Source organism: Hippopotamus amphibius, chromosome 1, assembly GCF_030028045.1.
Source record: "Hippopotamus amphibius kiboko isolate mHipAmp2 chromosome 1, mHipAmp2.hap2, whole genome shotgun sequence".
Lineage (NCBI taxonomy): Eukaryota > Metazoa > Chordata > Mammalia > Artiodactyla > Hippopotamidae > Hippopotamus > Hippopotamus amphibius.
In genome coordinates, this window is record NC_080186.1 from 111138723 (window position 1) to 111146285 (window position 7563).

The window sequence follows — 7563 nt, forward strand, 5'->3', positions numbered from 1 at the left end:
CTTTTAAGAATGTTGTCTATTTTCACTTCAGAAGTTGTGTGTGTTTCAATTTCTTAATCCTTCAAGTACAGTGAGGTACAGTGAGTTGACCCAGGTGGAACAGGCAAACTTGGGAGCTCCTGTAATCAAGTGTTCTTCCCCGTGTGGTTAACAGTAGGGCAAGAGTCACCTACTTTGTGCCTGTTTGGCGTCAGCATGTTGGTAAATACTTGACTGCAAGTGAAGAAGCTAGAAAAAATTCATGTTATAACCAAATATTGAGAAAATAGTTACTGAAGGGAGAATATCTAGAGTCTGTAATTCCTCAAAAGCTGTATCACTTTGACACTGCAAGTACAGATCAATACAAAGCATGCAAAAGAGTTGGAACCACTGTCTTAGTTCTCCGTGTGTGCTGGGGGTCATGACTAGAGCGTGCAGGGAGCGTTCATTCTCCTCCTTCAACAGCTGGTTGTGTGGCCAGTGCACTTAGCATCTGCTGGTCTCTCCCTCTCCCACCCCATGGAAGCCACACTCCACTGCACACACAGAAGGATAGTCATTTCCATCTTTAAGACCACTTCGCCTTTGCTTTCTGTGACCACTCCCTTTGCCTCCCATCAAAACCGGCCAGGATGGCTTGGTGTCTGATCCTCTTCATTTAATCTTCTGTCACCCCTCTCCCACCTGACACAGAGTGGAGCTGCAGGAGGTTGAAAAGAAGGAAGTGCTCCAGGAATCCCAAGATGAATGTGTTTTGGCTCCTTCAAGTGTCCAGGAAGGTGCTAACTGCTACCAGCCTTACAGTGATGGAAAATGTGCATTTGATGAAGGGAAAGTGGGGTCTGCTCTGGAAGGAGCCTGTGGTTGCTCCCATGCTAAAGAGGATAAAATTCCAACTGGTCTTCCAGGTAATCTGCATGCTCTTTGTTAGTCTACTTGAGAGAATGAATCTCCTTAGATAGACAGTATACGAACATACTGAAGTTCAAACCAGGCACTACAATGGTATTTAAAACAAGACATTCCACAGGTCAGTGAAGTTTTCTCAGTTGCTAGTCATGTACGACCCTGTGGCAAATCACTGGACCCAAGGTGGTCCTGCCAGACTCACATGTACCACTACAATTGTGGCACAGGAAGTACCTTGCAGGCCTCCTAATTTTGAATGAATCTTTTATATCACATGAAATGCTCTAATCTTCATTCCTGAGCAATGTCCCTGAGTTCCCATACCTGTCCGAGGCTGTTGGCAGTCTTGTTTATATCTATGGAGTTGCCACTCCTTGGTTTCACTTCTGTCAACCCATATTCCAGCTCCTTTCATTTGTATTATCTTGTCCAGAGTTTTCTGAAACCAGAACATAAGCCCCACTGTCATCTTTGGTATGTTTCTCTGAAGCAAGGCAGGGCCTTGGAAGTTCCCAATCTGACAAATGGCCACTGTTTCTTTGCAGCTTTGAAGATTCTTTTGACTTGATGGTGTATGGATTCCACTCCCACCTAATCTCAAAGTATAATTCTTCTAACCCATTAACAAACAGCATTTCAGATAGAAAAAGCCTGAATGTTACAGCAGTGCTCTAGGTAGCTCGGTAGTTCCGCAGGATCTGTAGGGAAAGGATTTGTTTAGCTGTTTGCACAGACTCAGGACATAGGATACTGTGCTGATGACCTGTCATATCAAGCAGATTTGTCCAATGGCTCAAGAAGGAAACCCAGCGCCTTCTTATGAGGCTCCATCTGGGGTCTCTTAGGATATTTCCCTCAAAGCCTGTTAGGACAGTGTGAAGGCTGGCATCAAATTGGGCTTTTGTGAAAGGGTTTTGCCCCATGTAATTTCCTGTTAATTTATTTGCAGAAAACCAAAGTGATCAGGATGACCTGGAAGGACCAGAGGCTATTGCCCCCAGGTAGTTATGAATATTTGTGGGCTGTTCATACAATGATGACATCTGCAGACCTCTGATCCAGGGGAAAGCAGAAAGTGCTGAATATTTTGTATCATCAATGTTGCCAACCATGAATTATCCTTTATCATAATGTCTTCTGCTTTCATTGTGGTACTTACACTGTTTTCCAGTTCTTTGTAACATCTCAAGTTCATAACCCAAGTCAGTTGACCCAGGTGAACTAAATGAGAGTGATTTTCTTGCATAGACTTGTTATCTCCAGGATGGTTTAGAGAGTGAGTGCATAGCTCTTTTCTGCCTGTTTGGTATTAGCACGTTGACATGTATGTCACAGTAAGAAAAGTGAATAGATAATAATATTATTATATAATGCTACAATATGTAGAGAGGCCTTGATGGCATGAGATGTCTGGGATAGCAGAATGCCCCAAAAGCTGTATGCCTGTGGCCCCTCCATGTGACACTCAATGCAACGTAAACGAGAAGGTGAAAGGCACTGTTACATGACCCTATATGTTGTGAGTCATGGCTGTACCATCTGGAGATAATTCAGTCTCTTTCTTCACCAGCTTGTTATTTGGCCAGAGCACTGAGCACCTGCTGTCCTTTCTAGCTCCTGCCCCTGTAGAAACACACTCTGTCCCACACCCAAAAGGGAGTTGCTCCATCTTTAGTGGATCAGGTCCTTGGCTTGCTTCACCACTCCCGTAAACATGCCATCAGAACCAGATAGGACTCTAGGATAGCTGATCCCTCTTGGGTTAATCGTCAGTCCTCCCTCCCCCACCAGGCTCAGCGGGGAGCTGCCGCAGGTGGGAGAGAATGGTGTCCCACGGGACTCACTGGATGAATACCACTTGACTTACTCAGTGCTTCCTGGTTGGTCAGACTCCTTCTGGCCTTATAGGAGCACCGCCATCTTCTCATGTGAGGAAGTGGATGTCCCCTATGCTCCAGATGTAAGCAGTGAGTATTCTCTTGCCGATGTGATAAAACTCCAACTGGACTCCCAGGTACACTCTGAATTCCTTGTACCCCACGCCTCAGGTGGTGCTGAGATTTTTCCCCACTGTGTACAAGCTCCGTAGACAGAGTGATCTGAATCAGGCTTTGTGGTAGAGTTTTAAGCACAGACATCAGGTGGGTCAGGGAGCAGTGTCTCTTCTTCATCCTGGCCGAGCCTGTGGGTCAGGCCCTGAGTTAGATCACTGGACCCGAGGTAGGTGTGACAAACTCACTCAGTTGCAAATGTGCAAGTGCGCAGAGATGACTGTCTTCTTTCCTGATACCCATGAAATGTCTCTTCTTACCCCCAAATGCTCCCATTTCCATACCCCCAAACATCCCTGGATGTCTGTGCCTTTCCAGCGATGTTGACAGCCTTAACTCCATCTTTGGATTTGTTGTTTCCCTGGTGTCACTGCTGTCATCCCCAGTGTCTGTCTCCTCTAAGTTGGTCCTCTTAGCAAAACCGTCATCTGGATATGAGGATACGAAGACCCCTACTCTCACCTTGCTTGTATGTTTCCGTGAACCAAGGCAGAGCCCTGGCATTCCCCCCACCCACCCACCCATGAATGGCCAAAGATTCAATGGAGCAACAAAGATTCATTTTCATGTGAGGTTTTGTAGATTCCAATCATCATTCAGCTAAACCAGCCAGCATATGATGAGAAAAGCCTGAATATGATTCTGTCAGAAGGCAGGTGGACTGTTCCCCAGCATCTGTCTAGTTTTTACTGAGACTTGGAAGGGGATGCTGTGGTGGGGATCTGCCAGGTCAGGGTCTGAGTTTCAATGAGGAGGATGAGTGATGCTCAGACACAGGTCTCACGAGTGAGATGTGTGTGATGTGTCCCAGCCCTGCCAGGCCCTCATTCAGAACGGCCCCGGAGAGGCCAAGTCACCCACACAGATGAGCTGAGAGGAATGAGTGGAACATCTAAATAATCCACGGATCCATCCTGTGTCTGGGTTCTGATGATAACCTGAGAACAGTGTGGATATAAGAGTGTGGACAGCTGTGATGCAGCAGTGTGGGCACAGGTGGTCGCGTCTGCCCCACCCTCTCTCTGTATAAGGAGAAACCCTGTGGAAACAGTGCAAACACTATATTTTTAAATTACAACATGAGCTTTTCTTAGGGCCTCTTCCCATCATGCCAAACTAATAATATGAGGCAATAGTGTCGATGTTTGATGAAATGTTTTTTTTCCCATGCAAATGCAAAGAATATTCAAAGCATAAATTTAATAAAGCCCATTAGTCTGCAGAAGAGGGTAAGGAGTGATCACTGAAAACAATCCTAGGGACTTCCCAGGTGGCTCAGTGGTTAAGAATCTACCTGCCAATGCAGGGCACAGGGGTCTAATCCCTGGTCCAGGAAGATCCCGATGCTGTGGAGCAACTAAGCCCGTGCACCACAACTACTGAGCCCATGCGCAGCAACTACTGAAGCCCTCACACCCAGAGCCTGTGCTTCGCAACAAGAGAAGCCACTGCAACGAGAAGCCTGCACACCACAAGGAAGAGTAGCCCCCACTCGCCACAACTAGAGAAAGCCTGCGCACAGCAATGAAGACCCAACAAAGCCGAAAAAGAAAAAAAAACAACCCTTCAAAACTACAACTACAACAACAAACAATCCTAGACCTTGATTGAAAATCACATTGGAGAATGGGGATACCTGGTTTTGATACATCTTTCACCCACCTAATTTGTTAAATTAAAAGGTTTGACCCATATGAACTGTGAATTACCATATGATCTGATGAAGTGTCCTAACATTGATGATTAATGATTAAAATACTCTGCCTGGAGGAAATATGAAGGGCACACCAGGCTAAGAGAAGTGCTTGTGAAAAAAGCCCTGGAGGCTCAAAGAGGCTCCTGGTGCAGGGCTGGGGTCAGGGAGGGGCCCGCCTGAGTCTGGGAGGATTTGTAGAAGGGAGATGTGGGAAATGATTTTGCAGAAGAAAGAGGAGCCAGATGACAGGAGGACTACAAAGGCGTGAGGAGTGCAGAGCTCGTGTAGTAGAGAAGGGAGGATGAATTTCCATAAGCCAAGGAGTGTGCGATGAAACAGGATTTGGGGGTAATAAAACAGGTGACCTTTGCCAGTGTGGAGAGGCCAGAATCAGAGAAAGCAAATAGAAGGAGATTGGATGAATCATTGTTGAGAGTCAGACATAGATGCTCTCTGGAAGACTCAGTGGTAACAGATACATGAGAGACACTTTAAAGAAACAGTTAAACAAACCTTGTTGAGGATGCGGATGTATAGGAGAGAGGCCAGACGGGAGCCTCACAGCAATGTGGAGCAGGTCCTGTGGGGCACAACCCCACCTGAGCCTGACCTGGACTGGATGAGGGTACTTGATATCTTTGCTTAGTCCACGTTCTGAGAATATGTATTCATTTCACAGGAGAAATAGCAACACATTTGCTTAGGGGCACTGCCCAGACCCCACTGGAGGGGTGTGTAATATAAGGATTGTGCATTGTGTTACATTGTCCCTAAAGAAGCAAACACTCTGATTCTGTAGCCCTTCTGCACCTAAGCTTCCAATAAGGGATTCGGGCCTCTGCTACAACTGCTTCTATCTGCTGATACCATCCACGCCCACTCTGCCCCATGTGGCAATAGAATATATATATGTATGGATGAGTGGAAAGATAGACAAAAATTACAAGTAAGGAAGTTGAAAGGTTCCAGAACTGTGAAGCATTCTCTTAACTTGGTTCATATACTGTCGTTACCCAACTCACTTTTCTAGTGGTACCTGAAGCCTTTAGGCCATACTTCTTCCCCTGTTCTTTTATTCTTGTGGGTAGATATCAACAACTCTTTCTCCTCCATGCCTTGAGGCCTGCCTAGAGCTTTGTCTGTAAGCTACAGGATTAAGTTTAGTAATAATTTAGTAATAGATGGGACCACAACTGCCATCCAAAACCCTCTAGACTCAAGTGGGTAATTTTTCATTTCAAGGATACTGCAGCCTAGCAACTGCCATCCCAGCATCTGCCCAGCCAGAAACATGACCTCTCCTTCATGGACACGATTTCTGCCTTTATTGTTGGGTCACTGGATGGTCTCACTGATAGGAAGGCACATCCGTTCTGGGAGGGATTAGCAAAGGAAAACTTGGATTGGTCCTACTGCACACTCTTTCCCTTGCAGGTGACACATGGGAGGACTGTCATCGAGGGCCTGTGAATTTCCAAGGGTCAGAGGTGCAAACTTCACAAGCACAGTTGCAGAAAAGCACCCAGGATACCAATTATCTGCAAGTACGGCTGGACCAGGATTTCGATTGTGGTGACAGCAAAGCCTCGCTCAGTCTTTCCTTCACCATCGGGGGCTTTAACACCGACACTGATTATGTAAACCAGGGACCACTCTTCCTAGGTAAGAAAAAAACAAGGATTAGAAGCTCTAGTCATCAGAGGGTTGTGGGTGGAGGAGGCAATGGGGCCTCTTCCACACCTGCTGTAGGTCAAGTTGAAATCTGTGATGCACTAACAGAGTGAGTGGGCAAGAACCTGGGAATTAGGACCAGCTCTGCCTCAGGTCCTGGGTTTGCAAATGCCTGGTGTTTAACTGGTGTCTCCATCTCACATCTCTCATCTGAACTCTTGAAGAATTCTATCTTCATTCCGTGGTTGTTGAGAATATTAAGCAACGTAATGTCTAGAGTGCATGATTCAGTAAAAATGGCTTCAGAATTACTATGAATATATAATCCCTAACCATTAGGTCTTTCTGGTGCTTAACACTTAGTAAATGCTTGCACGTGCATTGTTTCTCCTGAGGTAGCATAGTTTTTATGATCTCCATTTTCTCTGGACCCCATCTACCTTTGCTTTTTCAGAAAGGCATGTTGGCCAATATTTTTCTCTCCCTTCAACATCTATGCTCAAGCCAAATTTTCCCTGTTAGATGCTCTCAGTAACAGTGTATTAGTAACATTCTGTAGCAATGTAAACAGGGCCCCACAACTCAGTCTCCTGTTTGCTTTTCATATCCAGGTTATTTTCCTCTTGTTTTCCTCTCTTTTTAAAATAAAGGGCCACCCTCATCCTTGAAGTGCACTGATCAGTCTCTTTGACGACACTCCCTGTGATTCACCCTCTTCACTCAGCTCCGTGGCCGTGTCCTCAGTTTTCTTCTCCCCAGGATCCACCACTGCTCAGATTGTCTTAAAAGAGCTTTGAAACCCTCACATCCATTTCACCTGGGACGAATGTATCCTTACGCTCCACCTCTCTCCACATCTGCACCGGAGCCTGGGGCTGCGTGGGGCTTATCCCTCAGGTGATGGCCTCATCTGAGAAATGAGGAGAACCCCACATCCTCGGTGGGGGTGAGATAAAAAGGAGCGCCCCTGTGGCACCAGGGAGAGTCTCATAGAAGGTGCTCAGGGAGTGCAGGGATGCACAGCCCTGCCACATGCCAGTAGGTCTTGTGGTATTTAGTTGTCTCCTCTTCCCTCTAGTCTCTCCTTTTCTTGTCCTTGGCTTCCCACATTTCCAGCCAAGACCTAACCCCGCTGGCTCAGTCACTGTCTCCTACTCAATTTCCCCAGAGGACTCAGCATAAATCCAGGCTTTGCATCAGACTTTGCAGCAAAGGATAATCTTCGTGGACTTTATGTTCATCCTCCTCCACCCT